The sequence below is a fragment of the Brachyistius frenatus genome, unplaced genomic scaffold, assembly GCF_029030835.1.
Source record: "Brachyistius frenatus isolate BFR_SWC_R1_liver_20210118 unplaced genomic scaffold, ASM2903083v1 Contig_31, whole genome shotgun sequence".
Classification (NCBI taxonomy): Eukaryota; Metazoa; Chordata; class Actinopteri; family Embiotocidae; genus Brachyistius; species Brachyistius frenatus.
The window spans coordinates 127,687-146,653 of NW_027210630.1; the positions used below are offsets into that span (position 1 = coordinate 127,687).

The 18,967-nt window shown below is 40.3% G+C and overlaps 1 long non-coding RNA gene across 1 annotated transcript; it reads left to right on the forward strand.

Moving 5' to 3' along the window:
* Positions 1–299: 299 nt before the first annotated feature.
* On the forward strand, positions 300–18,269 carry LOC138621515 (uncharacterized). Its single transcript, XR_011310948.1, has 3 exons — positions 300–372; positions 16,992–17,055; positions 18,166–18,269. It is a non-coding gene; the product is annotated as an uncharacterized lncRNA (long non-coding RNA).
* The last annotated feature ends 698 nt before the right edge of the window (positions 18,270–18,967 follow it).

Below are 18,967 nucleotides of genomic sequence, written 5' to 3' on the forward strand. Positions count from 1 at the left end.
CTCAAGCACAGGATGCGGACAGGGTTGAAGAGCTGTCCGGGCCTTGGGTTGCTGATTGTCTCATCTGTCTCGGCTAAGTCAGCAGGATGTGACAGCCGCCCTCTCTCTGTTACCCGCTGACCACTGGGCTTGGCATCCTCTCCACTCACCTGCCCTATCACCGCCTCCGCCGTATCTCTATCCTCGCCTCACTCTCACCTCAAAGTCTTTGCAGCGAGAATGAAGATCAACGCCTTAGTGTCAAAGAGGAGGAATGTGGGCTAACAATTTCTGACTGCGGGCTTACAAGTATCGTTTCCGGGTGCTGACTTTGGTTGGTTGTTTTTTGATAATACTCCCAGTCTGACAAAGTGACAAACCTTCCCTTCAAATGTAAGTGACTAATCAGATATTTCTTACTCTAATTGACAGAGAAGTCAGTTTTGTGAGAAGTCCAGATTTTTAATTAGTCAAGTTGTTTATTTCACTTTTGTGACTGCATGTAAAATAGTGTAATGTTGACCAGGCGGCACTTTGTCTTCGGTTTGGCGAGCTACATGTTAATACAATTGTGATTAATATGTATGTCAAAGGTGGAGCTTCATCTTCATCCTGACTGAGCTGCAAATCCTCATTGTCACAGGGATTGTCTTTCAGGTTGCTCAGTTCACTGCGTCATCTTCTGTCTATGCCCGTCACTCCCAGAGAGACTGTACATCATATATGTGCCGCCCTGTGTTACTCTCCCTTTTCTTTCAATGCGGGATGTCAAAATATTATTATGGTGTGTCATGTGTGACTACTGTACAACGAGAAACATCATTTTTGGGAGAGTTTATTTTGTCAGACACCCATATGTGTCAGCTAAGTTTACAGTCCGTTTGATTTTATCTGCATGTGGTCTATCAAATTTGACAAAAGCATACAGCAGCTGGTATCTGCTGGTTACCAATCCGGCATTACAGCACAACAACAGTATTATGTCTGAGTGTAATTTTTCTTTATCTTTGAAAAACATAGGACTTAAATATTCTCCTTAAAAAAAAAAAAAACCTCAAAAAGGGATTTGATTTTTTTATATCTGAACATTTCATATCCTGATTTTTTTTTTTTTTTATGTTTTATTTTTGTTTGTTTCGTTCTTCTTTACTCACTGCTCGCCACAGTCCTGATCCCAGACTTGAGCAGCGACAAAAGCCGGTTCGTCAGGGATAATAGATGAGCATAGATGAACAGTGTCAGGTAAAGTGCTGTGAAAGACATTTAATGTGTTTTATATCAGTGTGTCTGAATTGTCCAGGAACACTTGAATCACTCAGTGTCAACCAAATACGCTGTAATGAGACTCGCCTCCTCTCATCTGAAGGCACATGTCTCTCTGCTGTCACTCAGGCTAACGGAGGAAAAAGGGCTTTTCAAGCCTTTTGAAGCACACAGGACTATATATTAGCACTGCTCTTTGCATCAGGAATTGCTCATACAGGATTATTTCATTACGAGGCTCCCGGAGAGAGGACAGAGGTCACACTCTGGAGCTCATTCAAACATCTGGAGTTCAGGAACATAAATTGTTAAATGAGAAATCAGTTTGGATTGAGACACCTATCACTGCTTTTCATGATGGACTATTCAAACCTTACATTTCTTGTCATTTTTCTTACTCTGTATGTCTACAACGCTTGGGTTGTTTTCAGCAGTATATTAGTCTTGGCTGAGAAACACTCCCCGAATCTATCTGCTTGTGGTTTTGTTCTTCTTCCACTGCGTTGATACAACCTGGCCTGACAGGAGATGATCTGCTATGGAGCCATTTTTCCAGTTGGATATTTCTTGGTGTCTGTTTGAAAAATTCCAGAGTTTCTTCATTTTTTGCCAACACAAACCATTGGTAGGCACAATGTTGTGGTATAATGCAGTATAAAGAAGAAGTGGTGTTTTGTTGTTCTCACCAAGGCTGTAATGGATGGTAAGGGGGTTGATGATGGGAGGGGCAGAGCCCGGCGTCCTAGCCTACTTTTGGTTGTCACAAGCAGAAAAGAATCAGCTTTGAGGGGAGAGAGAAATCTCTAATTATCCCCACCTGTGCCTGGCTACAATGGGAGGGTCGAGATGAAGCCATTAGCTGTCTCTCCACTGGCACTACCAAGAGTTTGTATACATCTGTGTCTTATTTTCTTTTCTGGCACAATCAGTCCAGCAAGCTAAGCAGGCATGACCGGATTTGGCAAGTTCCAAGGACTTTGGCAAAGTTAGACAAGGAGGAAGCGGTGAGATGTAGAGAGGGGGATGAGCTGGCATGGACTCTGTGTTTGCTTTCTCCCCTGCCTGTTACTTGAGCTGGGTGTGTTGCTTGGAGAGGTGCTGTGTTGGTCAAAACAATCCGGCAAATACTGAAAGAGACAGATACAGCAGAGAAAGCTACAGAGACTCGGCTGTGGGGGGGAAATGTGATTAAATTGGTTTCAAATTATACATGCTTTTGTTTTTGTACACCAGCAGCAGAATTTTCTCAGCTGTGCAGGTTACGTCTGTTGTATGGGTGCTGTTCAAGATTATTGGGATACTTAAACTCATCTCCCATTTGACTCACAGCACTTGATAGAAAAAGGCTCATTGTGATTTCAGTATTGTCAGTTTTGATTAGCTGAGTCAAGCCTTTGTCTGGCCCGGCAAGTGTGCATGTTGTCAAAGCTATTTACGAGCAATGACCAGATATGAAGCCCAGACTCTTGCGGTCATGTAAACAGCCACATCTGTTTGAACCCACCTGCTCCCCAGTGTTTACTGGGCTTTGTAAATAATGAAATAAGTCCTGCTGCATAAAAATATTACAGCAGCATGGACTTTTGCATTAAATAACACAATAATTAATCAACACAACGAAACAACATTTCTAGGAATTGCAAATAAAAAAAATAATAAAAAGTAATCGCAAAATGTCCGTGCATCCCCGGTATGTTTTTCTCAGGTGCAGTGCGGCTAGATGCATTCATTCATTCGGACCCTCATTCATTCATTTCTGTCTTTATTTATTTATATCTCCATGAGTGTTTGTTTTCATTTTGGTCCCTTGAACCTTGCCACCCTGCGTGTGACACCCAGGCTGTGAGCGAAGACGGAGAGGCGGGCTGGTTCAGAATGATCACTATCATTAACATTCACGGGGGGTTCACTTATCATCGCTGACTGGAGGGACATGGCAGCCATTATGAGACGTCCGCAGGTGGAGTGCCATGATACATATTGCATCTTGCCACAATGGATTTATGTATTCAGTAACAAAAGAAAAGTCTAATGAAAAAATACAGAGGGCAATCCTTTATTCCTCGCTCGACTTCAAGTGAGGCCACCATGTCCTGCGATGAGGAGGAGAGCTGGGGAATTCCAGGGCTGAACGCTGACCTGTCACTCATACTGCGTGCAAGTGTGCACATTCATATTATGGTCAACTTTTATCGACAACGCATTTCTGCTTTGACCGTCAACAATACCTTTCAAGACAAGGCGTTAAGTGTGAGAGATGGGTCAAAACCTTTTCATATTTATGTGAGTGTAAAACATTTTCCTGTTTTTTAAAGACAAGTCAAACACAAATGTATGGAAGGATTTATAGTTGCTGTCCTAGATCACCTAGTTTCTTCTGGGACTTTGCAGTAGGAATCCTCTTGCACTGAGTTTGACACAAATTACTTCTCACGCAGCATCATTTCATTTTGTTTGTTTGCATAGTTGGTATGAGCAGTTCAAGGAAAGAGCAGCACGTTTGCCGAACAAGAACATTAATTAAACATTAACTGTCCATTAAATGTGAAGCCAGGATACAATTACCATAGCATAAGAAGAAATAGCAGAAATATGCCTACCTGAACCTCTGATGATCTCTAATTAACGCATCACATCTCATTTGTTTCATAAACTGGGGTGTAAAAACTCAATTTGTGGGATACTGGACTTAAAAGACAGACATTGTAGATCACCAACATGTGATCTCTGGAAACTATGTGCAGACAAATAACCCAACCCAGCAAAATAATCTTTCTTTTTCCCCAAGTGACATTTCCTCCATTTATTCTTCTCATTTGGTGATATTTTAGTGAATTATTCCAAAGCAAATGATCAATGCATGCATATTGTATTTTCAGTAGAAAAGATACTTCTGATATTAGTTGCTATACTAAATGAAATTGGTAAATTTTGTATTTGAAAAAGCGCAAACAGCAAGGAAAGAGAACCACTCCCTGACAGATTTCCTTATGCTTGATTAAAGACACAATTTCTATTCTGAAATTTCCTTGAGTAAAAAGGCTCCCAGACCAGTAATAACCTAATTGGAGAGAAGCCTCTAACTAGTGTTGCTCCTCTGTGTCCCTGTGTATAAATAGAGTCTATAATGGACCGGGGTGTGATGCCATCATTCATCTCTGCTCAGAAACACTCCAGGTTCAGGTCTTTGCTCATTTTCCTAATGATGCTCTTGTTTTAGGTATGTTTTCACTTTAAGGTTTATAAGATTCCAGCTTAATGGATACTATTCATCACAGACTTCTGTACCCAAGTCCAGTTCACCCAGCAAACTTATTTGACATAACAAATTGCCAAAATGAAAGGCTTTTCCAGCAGGGAATTGGTATATTTTTCAAACCAATAGGTAAATGTGTGAAAGAAGAACACATCCCCGTTCCGTTGAGAGGTCAGTCTCCATTTCCTGCTCAGTAGAGTGATTTCTCTGCTGTGGTTATATGATGGTTGCAACATCACTGACAAATCAATCTGTTGTTTGCTAATTTACTTAACATGGCTATGTAAAGTGCTTTTTAATTTCAAATGTTAATTGACCAAAAGAGGCCTCAGTGCCAAGTTCCACTGGCACCATATAATAGGAGGTTTCCTGAAAAAAAAAAATGATGTCTTTAGGGAAGCATATCCCATGTGATAGCCTCCAGTTATGCCATGCCTTTATGTGGTAGATTACTCCCTGGCTCTGGCCCAAAAAAAGCCTGCTTTTTAACCACTGCTTCTCCCATTTGCCTCAGGATGCTCATGGGCTGGCAGGTTGCACAACACATTACCATCCTGCAGCAGCTCTTAAAACACATTTTAGCCCTGAAACACAGCTGGCATCTTGGCCAGCACTGCTGCGTTGGGCACAGAAGGATCAAACGTTGGGATGTTAGAGAGAAATTAAAATGGAACGCAGTTGGAGTGATGGGATTGGATCTATGGTATACTGGGACTGTGATTTCTGGACATTTCTCAGCCTCAAAACATCCCCCTGTCTGAACCAGCAACTCTTTGCACAAGCAGGCTTTGGTTATTGTAAGCTAATTTGAAAGACATTATATGTTCGTGAAAGGGGGAGCTCAATGTAATGCAGTGTGTGAGAGAGTGTTCACATGCATGGCTGACCCTGTGAGCATGAGTGTGTACTAGCTCATGCCAGATTCAGGGTCTGTGTGTAGAGTTATGTGTTGCTAAACATCACTAAGATCCAACAGCCCAGTGTGATGCCTTTGGTTTCCAATCTCATGCTTCACGCCTGCTGCCCCTCTATCATGGATTCTTATTTACAGGCAGGACCCTCACTGAATCCCCTGAGGAGCAGATGATGTGCAGGTCTAGGTGGGGACCGTATCCCATGAATACTGTCCGCATCACTATGAATACAATTCAAGAGTTCCAGTAAGCGATCCAACTAGTTGCTTCATGTGCAGGGCTGTCAACTTTAAAATCTTTTACACTCCAGAGTCAGGTTATCTGACATGGGAGTAGAGGTGTATTGTCTATTTCAGTCAGTCATAAATGAACGAATGACATTGACTAATTCTCTTTTTATATCATATCTACTGTGTTTTTTTTATTCAACTGGGCGTGCAACTCTGCTCCACATTCCCTCTTTTTAATGCATCATAAATTATGTCCTATCTTTAAACATGCCCAAAATGAAATGGGCAGGAGGAGGCGACAGTAAATATAAGCTGTCCAGCGCTCTTCTTGTCTGTGTCATCAAGATGATTGCATTCAAAAACCCAATGGGAAGCTAATTGTGCATTGCTGGCCCAGAAACACAAATTTCCATGATTGTTTTTAGTTTAGATAGATATTTAGTTGTTGTTTTTAATAATTATACAGCTCACTCTCTCAAGACAAATATAGGTTCATCCTTAGAAGCTCACTTGTCTTCACCATAAAAACTGCAGTTGCACAAGTGCAGCTAAATGCAGAGGAAGATGCCTAAACCTTAAATACATACAACAATAAACTTTGTGTGACTACTGTTTTTAAATGCAGGCACGACAAATTATTTATTTAGTACAAACACTTTACAATAGTATGAAATTGTGTGGGGAAAAATAAAACATCTAGCAAATAGCGAGAAGACACTGTGGAGGACCATTTTTCTCAGTTTGAGAGTCAATCAGGACTGTAGTAATTCTCCTGTTGAGGATTGCAGATAAAAAGAAATGCAGTGAGAAGCACTGCACTGATGTAAAGGTGATGCATACTGGAGAACTTTTACGACGGCAAACAGAGCATTCAGATGGATGCGGGAAGTTTGTTGAAGTAACCTGATGCGGTGGGCTAAAGGTGGATATCCCACAATGATGCAGCCCGCCACCTCCCATTGTCTTGATAGGGGAGCAAGAGATGTACAGCGGCCTCAAATGGAGGTGGCATCTGGTGCCCAATTTGTCATGCCTGAATTACCCAGGAGCTGATAAAGGCTGAAGTTTTAATAAAAGTTGGGAGCAGCAGATAGCAGGGTGAAGGACACTGATGAAGTGTCTTGGGGCCTATTTCCAGCTAGAGATAAGAACCTACAGAGAGAGGTGGGTCGAGGGTCTAGCGCGGCGCGATAATACGCTGATGCTGAAGAAAAAATAAAAAGTGCTGTTGAAATGCAACACAGCACACATAATGGAAAAAATAATAAATAAGCAAATAAATAATGATGATGATCTAAACGAGGAGAAGCCAGGGTGGAGGCTGTGGAGTCCTGAAGCGTCTCTGCCTGTAATTTGGCCACCCGCCAGCAGCCATTGCTCACCCTCAGCTGCGACGGCAAGCTCCAGATGTGCCAACGGCACGTTTTGGATTTTGCCAGCTGACTGCACCGTTTGATAGCCCGCTCTCTGGATGCCCATCACCGGCCGCAGAGATAGAATTAAATGATGATGATCTTCCCACAAGTTGGGTGAGGAAACAACGCATATAAATCTTGATTTCATCTCAGCGTGAGAAGTCTTTATCCATCATCACTCTTAATGAACAAGTCATTAGCCGCGATGAATGGCGCTCTGGGCTCCTGCTCGCCACTGCTGCTTTTGTTTGCAGCTTTCAGGGGCAACTTCCTGTGCCCTTTGAGAGGGTCAAACTCATTTCTCCAGATGTGGGGTAACCTCTCTGCTCCTGGGGTGGCTGCACATCCATGTACTAAACAGGGCCTGGAAAAATGAGGATATACTGAGGAGTTTTCTGATTTTTTTTTTTTTATTGCCACATTGCCAGTTCCTCAGCAAGTCTCTGCATGCCCTCTCATCCAGAGAAGCACATTAGCAAACTCGGTGGCGGCCTATTATGGTAATTTTATGTGCACAATCCTCCACTTGATGCAGGCTTGCTATGTAAACAGAAAAAGGCTTTTTGTTGCTCTGTAATAGAAAACTAGAGAGTAGATGTAAAACCATGCTGTGGCCTACTGCTACACTGTAATACAAATATATACTATCAACAATGCGACCACACCGGATGTTTTTTCTGTATCTGCAAACTTCATCAGTCTTTTATCTGAACTGATAATTCCTGCGTTTGAAATGAATGAGCTGTTTGGCGAACAAGATTTCTTCAAGACAAACATTTCCCCGGAGCCTTTGTTTTTATTTACAATCAGTGTGCTGCTAAAAGCATTGTTAAAGAATTTAACAGTGTGCACCATATACCCCCGGGCTACCAGAATCTAAAACACTTACATAAAAGTTGGATGAAACTGTTGTGATCTTCTCCTCCTCCTTCTCCTCTGAAGTACAACAGTGCTTGAAATATGAAAAAAGGAAGGCATCAATCCAGCTGTAAATGTGAAGAGATAAAGGTTGACACAAGATAATTGAAAATATCTGGCACTGATACACCAGAGTCTGTGTTTGTATTTGAACATAAAGGAGAAGAGTGGCATGTGACTTTCCTTGTTAGTGACAGCTGCCATGTTCCCCAGTCTGCTGGGACATACAGTACTGGAGGATTCATCTGACTTGTACAGTATGTCTGAACTTCTTCAAATCCCCTGAGACACATCTTTACATGTTTGATGATTTTCCTGAAGAGAGGTTCCAGTTGAGTCTTGTTTAGAAGTTTTGCGCCTTGAATTCCCTGAACATTTAAGTTCCGGAAATAACAGAGAACAAACACAGAGTGAAAGTGGATTTGTGAAAGCTACCTGTTTTACCCATGGGATTATTTCTGTTCTTTTAAGACAACGTTATAATTTCTGTTTCTATTGGCAGCGTGCGGAATGAGCAATGCTCCCACAACGCCGTGGTGTTCTCGTGATCAGTCTAATGCTTCTGTTGATGAAATAGAAATTTACTGATGTTGTGGATACGCACCATATTTATCTATGTTTCCAGTTTCAACACACACTCAGTATAGGTGCAGAAGTGAAATACCCATTACTGCATGTGTCAGTGTCATAAACAATAGCGTCGACTCCTCGGAAGGAGGCAGGGCGATAATGGAGGCAGTGCATCAATGTTCAGCACAAGGTCTGCAATTCACACCAGGAGAACACTCACCTGAGCATCAGGAATGCTGGTTGGAGACGACATTAGCGGGAGCAGATGTGTAGAGGAGGACCAGCTTGTAAAATGAGCTCTGTACACACACTACTTAAAGGGTCAGTTCACCCAAATCATTAGAAAAACATATTTTTTCCATTTACTCCCAGCGGTATCCAGCCAAGTAGATATTTTTAGGTTGCATTTGCCGAGCTTTTCATTTGCAGCTGCAACTGAGACTTTTCCCAGCACGCTGTTACAATGAAATTGAATGTAATATCATCTGCACGTTACAGCTGGTTGAAATGCAGGCGTGTAAGTAGTGCATGTAATACAAACTGGTGATCCGCATACAACAACGCCACTCCATCTGGTGGTCTAAAGTCTAGCAGGTTAACTATAACGATGTATTGACCACATGATTCCGTTTCAGTCTCAGTTGGAGAACAAAAAAACATGATTTACTGTCAAAACATATTAATTCCAGGTTTTTTGTTGTTGTTGTTGTTGTTTTTAAGTGTGATTCATTCAAATAAAACTTCACCTTGATTGGTTGTGAAATCTTTTTTAGTATACATCTCTTGAACAGCCCATTGGCAAACAGTTAACTCAGGTACTAAGGCTGAACTAAACAATCTACACAACATATTATGAAACTCTCAGAGACTCAGCTGCATGTGGTATTGGGGATGTTGCATTTATTTTGATTCCCCATTATTCTCAGCATAAGTGCATCCAAACAGAGTTTGGCCATTTGATAATAAATAATAGAAATTCTAAGACTCTTTCACAGGCTGAAGCCTATATAAAGCAGTTATATAGGTCTCTCATGACCCGCAATGTGATGGGGCCTGAGGCAAAAAGATCAATTACCTAAAAAAAGATATATGAATAAAACAGGTGCGGAGGGGATTCCTAATCTGCAGGAGAACATATTTAGATGTTTCATTCAAATCACCACTACCAGAAAAACAGGGACAAGTGCGGAAGTACTCCTATATGAAATATTTTTTCTGTGCAAGTTTTGTTCTCCCACTGAAATTCTTTCCAAAATGGAAACTTTAGATGTAGCTGATAGTTGCGCTTTCACCCACTGGAAGCAGCAAGGGGAAATCTAAAGAATTAAAGAATAAAATGTAAACTGTCACCCAGACAATAACAATGAAGTACCTCAGGCAGTGAAAGCTAAACTCAAATCTGAAGTTCTTTTAGGCATTTAGCTCAAAGCATTCACACAACAGCCGGTAGGTAAATATGTGTTTAGTGTCTTCAGTATGTTAAAAAGATTTCAAACAATGTCTTTCGGAGGTGCAAAGTTACCTCATTGTTACCTTTTAATGCCGCTTTAAATATGGAAAGATTCTCTTGTATACCACGAGGCTAAATCCACCACATAGTGTCACAGTGTCAGAAACTGAATCTCTGAATCAAGAGCTGGACAACTTTATCAGTGAGCAGTGATACTGCTGCGTGCTTATTGTATCTCTTGCTCTTTATGCCCTTGAGTTTTGTTTGGTCGTGAGTATGATATTTTCCCGGAGGACCTCCGTTCTGCCACCCCTGGGACCAGTGTCTCTGGTGAGGTTGTTGAATCTTTCCCAGTGCGGTGATAAGTTGCAGGTCATGTTGGTCTGACTACTGCAAAACTGAGCTCATTCCTGTTGACCTACGTGGAAAAAGTGTCTCGTGACTACTGCCTTTGAAAGCACCATAAAGTTATTTTAATACAGGAACATGCAGAACTAGTGCAAAGTTACAGCCTGTTGGCTGGTTAGTCACAAAAAAGATTTTAGCATATTTGTATTGGTGAAATATAAAACGCTTATAAGTTTAATAAGAACCACATTTGGTCATTTTAAATATGTCAAAGCACTTTCAACCAGAAGTAAATATTACTTTGTACATTCAGGGCAGCAAAACACACTATATCACATTTAGATTTTACATGGTAAAGCTGTTGAAATATTTTGCCAATTTAAACAGTCAACAGACCAAAAGCAACATTAGAATGAATGTGAAGCTGTGTTTTGTGCCATGTGACAAATGTAATTCCAGTATTTACTTTTCTTTTAGCTCTGTTTTGGTTCTCCAGCAACTCCTGATGGACCTATCATTGTATTTAGCAGCTCAATGCTGCTCAGTACAGGGCAGGTAGTGCACAGCTTTTTTTTTTTTTTTTACTCTTTTGCTGCCTGTTGTGGCCAGAAACAGCACTATGACAGTGTGGTTTAGTGTTCAGTGACACTGAATCAAAAAAAAGAACCAAAGTATAATACAACCAAATTAACAAGCTGAACTTTCCTAAAATGCCCGTTAATTAAAACAATAAAAAAAAAAAAAAAAAAACAGCCATTTTGAAGAACCAACTGAATAAAGCCTACATGCCTGTGAAGTGTAGTAGTTTCTCACAATCTCTTGACCATTGTCATCTATTGTGTGATCAGTGAGAATTTTAACTATCGTGATTCTGATTTTGATATGTAAACTTACAAATGTTCTCTCCATGATTAAGTAAGGCACAGTACAATTGTATAGCAATGCAGGGAGATGTACTCTTTTAGATAATATACACTGGTACTGAGAGTTTGATAGCACAATGGCTCTGAGCAGTTTTTTTTTTCCCACAGAGCTCTTATTTCCTTGGTTTAAGGTGAATGTAATGCAGCTGCTGTGGGTGTAGCTGGAGAGAGAGGCAGAGCGTTACGGTGATGACTGTGGTCTTGTCAGTAATTCAGCAGATCAGATGACACTTCAATAGAAGAGCCAGAGTGTGGGGAGGAATTTGAAAATTGAGTTGACAACACCAACTATAAAGGCTTTATGGTCTCTGGTATTGGTCTTTAAAGGGCTGGTGATTCTGTTGTTGAACAATGTGCTTGTGAAAGATTGCTCTATGAAACAGCAATATTACTTCTTGTATTTAAAAGTTCTGGCTCTAATATTTTTGTGTAAATTGAATAACGGAAGTCTCAGTAGATGTGAATATAGTCTAAATGTTGCGTTTCAGCTCGGCCTGTGTAGCGTGATAAATGCTCACGTTAGGTCTTCTGTAATTCTTGTGAAAATGAGTCAGGAAGTGGCATTTTCATTCTTTAAGACCATCAAAGGGTAAAATTGCAAACAGATTACAAACCAGCAGTGATGCAATAGTTTTAAGAGGTGTGAATGCGCTGGATTTAAACAAAAGCAGCTGGGGTGTAATGTTAGCATTGCACTGTCCTGTCAAGATTTCATTTTAAAGTGTTATTTTTTCCCCCCTCGCAGTTCTGTCTGATTTAAAATGGTTTGGAGGAACAGTCTGCAAATCCTCCTTGAGCGGATTACAGTTGAGGTTGGAAAACTTGGGGCAATTCCATGTGCTTGCTAAATTGCATAGATATCAGTGAGTCAGAAGCATATAATACTGTAAAGGCTTTTTATTTTTTATTTTATTATTTTTTTTCTGCTAAAAGCATCACTGTGACTTTGTTGCCTCCCTGTGCTGAATTTAAGAGTTCATCTCAAACATACAGTCGTTTTATACTCGGCATTTGTTTTTAATAGAAAATGTACTTGTATTTCTTGGACATTATTGTATCGTTTGTATATAGATATGCTTGAAATCCCAGTCTTATATTAGCAGAGTGATGAGCGTTCTGCATGTACTGAGAGGTGTGATTTTCTAAAGAAATTGCATCAGCTTCTGAAGAATGCCTTTATGTTTCCAAACCTGGGTCTTTAACACACATTTCATGGGAGGGCTGTCAGCTTATGGCATATTAGCTGGATGGGTCTGTTTCCCATGGGACACGAGAGGCTAGCTTGGAGGGATCCCAGGGAAGAAATGGAAGACACACTATGTGAAAAGCTTTGCTCTGTCATTCCAATTCAGCACAATAAAAATCAAACGCAGCTTGGCCACAGACCACAGCTTCACCTGGAGCCTTCCTCAGTACAGTACCAGCTTCAGACACTGTGCAGCTCTTGTAAAAACACTGCTGTCCTGATTCATTTTAGACTTTATAAAACAATCATTTTCCTGCACAACCATTACCCATAACTCCTACACTGCATTTACAGCAATCCCAAACATATAGCGTTTGTGGTTTAAATAAAATGTGATTGGATGTTATCTGAAATAAAACATTATAATTTTGATTGCTTGTGTATTGAAACTGCTTCCTGTGCAAATTGAATTACATTTTTAAGTTGAAATGAAAACAAAAAAATAAATATCAGCTATTTCTTGCAGTTCATCCTTTATTTCCAGTTGTAAAACTGTTGTAACATGTCATTTTTTTACTGTCTTGAAGCTGTACTTTTTAGCAGCTCTCTGTGTTGTTTTCTACATTGCTGACTGACTACAGTAAAACAACCTCCGCCACGCTACTTGCCCTTATGGACCCAGAAAAACATGAAATCAATACTGTATGCATTTCAAGCAGGAAAATTCTGTTATTGAGTATACTGCTATATAATGGTTTCCATTATTGACATCTATGAGTTATGAAATAAAACCTAATGCAATGAGGATGAGGAAAATAGTATTTGAGGCTTTTTATTGGATCAATTTAAAGTCAGAGCAGTGCATTTTGATGACAATAAAATGCTAATCTTGTCCAGTATATGCACCATCAAAAAAGGTTAGAAAAGTGCACAGGTATCAAAAATGTTAACACAAGAAAACACAAGAAATAATGATAGCGTCTCCAGACTTGTCTTTCTTCATTTTCTGACAGAAATACAGCTGTAATTTAACTTGACACTGGTGAATGTGATTGGGTAGGTTCATCAAACATGTAGCGAGGAGCTCGATGTTGGAAAACATTTTCTCACAGATTGTTCCGGCACTGAGCACCGACATAATAAATGGTAACTTAATCAGGTTATCTCTTAAACGCCACCAAAACAAAATTATTTTTATTTATTTATGACTTCTGACTAAAGCAGAGAGAAATAGCTTTGGTTCATGCTCCCTTCCTATCTTAATTATTGCATTTAACCCTCATAAATAGGTCACCTAAGAGTCATATTTTTCACATAAGATTGTTTTTTGCAATCAAACCATCAAACCATATTGCAAAAGTACTGTAGATATGTATAATGTAGCTATTATTGGTTTTACAGAAATGAGGATTTAATCTTGATCATTTTTACCACTCTGGTTATTGTGTGTAGCATTATTGTCATACAATAGTCAGGAAATTTAAAAAACAAAAACAAAAAAAAGCCGTGCTATTGATGCAGCCATCTGAACGTGGCTGATCTCAGATGACCCTTCCTCTTTTCTCCCCCACAGCCATCCCCACTCCCCCTTCCCCTTTCTTATCCATTACATGGGAGCTGAATGATGGTGATTTGGTTGAGGCCCAGTGAGTGCCTGTAGAAAATTGGTTGGTTGATAAAAACCCTCCTATCAAAGGGGGCTACTTTCTCATTTACATTTAGATGAGTATTGATTATTTATTTACTCAGTGGAGTGGGATTCTTTTCCAATCTTATCTCTCGTCTGTGCCTGTCACCTGGAAAAAAAAAGAGATAGAGTTCTTGACATCACACTAAGATAACGGCATTTTGTAGAGCAGATAAAACTTGGAATGGTGGTCTCTGCCTCTACGTTACCCTTTTTCCTCCTACCCAATTTTGACGTAAAAGAGAAAGTTTGGAAAATTAAAACTGATAGCTCTTGTTCAAAACGGGTGGTGGTGGGCATTGGAGGAATCTCAATTTGCAAGGGGATCAAGTCAAATTGGGTGTCCAGATATGGGCTGCTTCAACCGGGAGAAGTCTTACAGCTGTCTCACCAGTTTAGGATTTCTATCAGATATAATATAATATTGTTTGATTATTGTGATGTGAAACAATACTGTACATTCCATCTGATAATACTCCATTGCAGGAGTTGCATATGATCCCAGTGTTTGCAGGCTGTGTGGAAATGAAGCCCCTGGACATGTCTGTCATGTTCTAAGTGCTAAACTCGGGTGATGTTTGGGTGGTTGAGCTGGGGATTGGTCATGCATTGCCAATGAGTCTGGAGGCTTGTGGCAGCGTGAGGAGCTTTGTGAGACTGACTAAAGGTGTTTAGGGTGGGAGGTGCAGCATGTGGGTGCTCTGCAGGAATTGGGAACCCCTGACAGACCCTGCCTCTTCTTCTCAGCTCTTTGATGGAGAGTGAAGAGTCTCTTGAGGTGGCCTCTGTCAGCTCTACTCCTCCTCAAAGCAGACACACGGCTTCAGCACAAGACTGCCGCGCCTTCTCACCCTTCACCCCCTGGGCCACTCCCATCCTCTCATGGTCACTTTTCATCTCCTCTGTCTCTGCGCAGATCATGTTGCCACATGTAAATTAACTTGTAACCACTCTATTTAGAGTGTATCTAATGGGTGGCTTGCATATTTTTTTGACCCCAGAGTATAACAAGGTTGGCAGTATAGTGTAGGTTGGTACAGTGAGCATAGCTACATGGACAATGACTGTTCACTACCGCCTCACAGAAGGTGACTTATTATGCTGCTCAAGGATTATAGCCCATTTTTCTTTGTTAGCCAGTCAGTCATTAGCCTAGTTACACATCTGGATCCCCACAGCAATTTAACGATATGGAAGGTTCCCTCATAAAAAAAAAAAAAAAAAAACAACATCCTAATTAGTTCAACTGGAGAGGAACATCTTGTTTTCCTACACCCCTAATGGATTGGACCAAGGTCTTTTGAAATGTAAACCCATCAAGGAGATGGCTGAAAACAGACCGCACCCCCGACTACCCCTCCTGTGCCTCAGAGCAAACATCCTCACTGCTAACCTACTACCTTTGGTGCTTTGTGGAGCTAATGTAGCAATCCGTTTTAATAGTATTTAATATCAACAAGCCTCGCTAAGGACCTTATTAAATCCAACTCAATCACGATAATTGTTTATAATAATCTTTTGGTGGACTCATGATACATGGAAGGTATTTTCATAGTTTAATTGACTAAACTTGAAACAAAGACCCTTTAATTGGGTGTTGATAATTATATATTACTATTTATTATACATGATATGATATACATGTTTTAATCAAAATACAACAACAGTAATCATCACAATAATCATTATGCAAAGAGAGAATAAAATGGGACCCAGAACAAAGCCTTGTGGCACACCACACTGACCACACTCTGGAATTGAAATCATATTTTTAAAGTGGAGATTAGAAGTACATTAATCAAATGTCTGAAGCAGGACTTTGGTACAGAGTGGTTAGTATTGTTTTTTTGTGCAATGGAAACAATTAAACAATCTTCTTTTCTTCTTTTCTTCACCTCTTCATGAGAAAAAAAATATAAGACCACGGGAAGGTTGTCTTTATCAAACCTGATTTAAAATTCATTAACGGCAACATAGTTTTAGTTGCCTACCCCGCTCTTTAAGTGACTGTTGTATGTTGAACCATTCGTCAGCTCTTTATTGATGAACTGAAATTGTCTGTATTTAGATTTTGGGTGAACCGGTGGTGCAGCGGTTAGCATTCCTGCGTCACAGCAAGAGAAATTCTAGACTGGAACCTGTTGGTCTGCTGGAGGCTTTCTCTTCTCCCTGTGTCGCTACGGATTTTCTCCAGGCGCTCCGGCTTCCTCCCACACAGTCCAAAGACATGCATGTTAGGTTGAATGGTGATTCTAAATTGGGTGTAGGTGTGAATGTGAACGTTGATGGTTGTCTTTGCTAGTCCTGTGATTGACTGATGACCTGTCCAGGTTGTTCCCAGCCTTTCACCAAACATCCACTGAGACTAGCTGCAGCTCCCCATGACCCTCTAAAGCAGGAGATAATGGTTGTATTTAGATTTTGGTATTTTAAAATCAGCTCACCTCATTGTTACAATAATTTTGTGCACCCTATATGCTCAGTCACAACCAAGCAATACACTGCGGCAGGCAATGTACTTCGGTCGAGAAAAAAATGTTTTGATAAAAACTATTACAGAAGTAGAAAGTGACACGTGGGCTCCCTTACTTTATCTCTTTGAATGTGGTTATTGTGTATAAATGTTATGCCAAATCATGCCATTGAAATGCAAGTGCTTTTCATAAAGCGTATAGCTGTGTGTAATGACGTTAATGTTAAAGTTTTCAGATATAACCTGATGGTAAGGGCGGGGGGGGGGGGTCAACAAAATTCGGTTGATCATGAACTTGTCATATCGTTCACATAGAGATAAGTAAAGCAGCCGGAGTCTCTTGTAACTAATTCACATTATACTCACTGTTTGCCCACAGGAGGAGACGGTGCATGTGACTGGAGCTGGGTGGCATGACAAGTGCCATGTTGTGAAATCCACACGTAAGTGACATGACGCTGCGCTACATTTTATGACCATACATACAAGATCTTTGTTCTGGGGACATGTCCTTCTCACAGTTTCTTTTTCTTTTTTTCTTTTTTACGTGGAATTATAAAGTAGTCATAAGCTAAAACATGTCAGCACACATGCAGCACGCTAACACATCCAGACATCTCAGACTGAATGTGTGCCTTGGCATTGTACTGTAGCTCTGAAGGAAGAGAAGTGAATTGGTCTATCAGCTCTCCAACAACAACACAGAGTGAATGGCAAGGTAAGTACAGCACAGACTTGGTTAGCTCACTGATTAGATGACAAGCTGTAAGGTTCGGTCAATCAAGTACGCTTCAGAACTGCTCATTTGAGGCTCTCGGTTAGAAATGACGTTCTCAGCTATCCCCATAGAAAAGCACAAATCCAAGAAGACATCTCATGTTTCTATTTTTTTTTCCTTGAGCTTGTTGTAACACGAAGATGAAACCAAGGAGTTTTCTCTAACATTTCAAATTCAGCTGAAGACAAGAACCAGAAACCTAAGTTTATCTAATGGACAGAAAACCAACTAAATAATATTATTTATTGTTGTATTTTCTGTACATAATTGATCCAAGAGTTAGGATTGCTAAAGACCATGGGATTTATAACGAGGTGTATGTACAGCTGTTTGTTAATTCAGGCTAATAATTTTTTTTTTTTAAATGTATTGTTGTGCTGATATAATCTATATTATTATTATTATTATTATTATTAATAAATTAAGTGTGTTACCTTGAAATAATTAGCATTCACGTTTGTTAAGTTTAGTTTTAAAGTCGCTCTATATGTCACACCTTAAAAAGACATACTTTTGTTCATCTGCTATTGATTAATGTTATAAACGTTTTCACTTTTAATGTATTCGACATTTGTTCACTTCTATTTTTCTTTTTCTCCATCTCTTCTTTATTTTGTATTACTTTATTTTGAAAATAACTTCTTTCAATGTTATTTTTGTGACCAAACCTTTGAGAGGTCCTGCTGTAGATTTGGATTCCTGCTGCCAGCGATTTGCAACAGCCAGAAAACTCACCCTTCATTTCAGACTCCCACAACTCTTTCTCTTTCTGCAGGAGAGCAGGGCCAGAGGTGGAGAAGAGGACCTGTCTAAGGTCTGGCTACATCTGCCAGAGCTTCCTCCCACCTGTCTGATGCTGCTGAGATTTATGTGGCTGTACAGGAGGAGGCCAATCCAGTGTGCCAGGCCATGTGTAGGCTTCCTTTTACACTGACAGTTGTGTGTATGATACTGTAGCTGGTTTCCAGTGAGTCTTGGCCCAGTGTATCTGGAATCTGTCATAAGTGAAAGCTTGAAAAGGTTAGGACAGTTCAGGGAAGATAAATGGTGAATTGGGAGGACAGCTGATGTACGAACACAAACACTTCAAGGCGATGGAGAGGACTGAGGCTGATCTCACTATCCCACTACACACCGTGGTGGTTCCTCTGCTACAACCGCCGCAGATGCAGGAAATCATCCACTGTGTTCTCCGCTAACAGAAGTTTCTACAAACTATTCGCATGAGCCACTCTATTACTCTCATCAAAGCAAATGATAAAGAATGGTTATTAGGTTTTCAGTGTCTTCTGTGTAATAAAGCTCATTAACTGCGTTGTGCAAAACAAATGGGCAGAATAATCAGTATACTTATTGACATTGTGTCATTTCTAGTTAGAGCAGGAGGAGAGCTCTCACTATGACTCCGGGCTCTCTCAAGAAGAAGTGCGCTAATAGCTTCTGAAAGGAGGGATCGAAGGAACTCGTAAAGCTCTTCAGGACGAAACGAAAGGAGGAAGAAGATTATTAATCCTTTTTCATCAGAATATACGACGTTCTGTGCAACGCAGCATGCAGGCTTGAGACCAGTATTATGC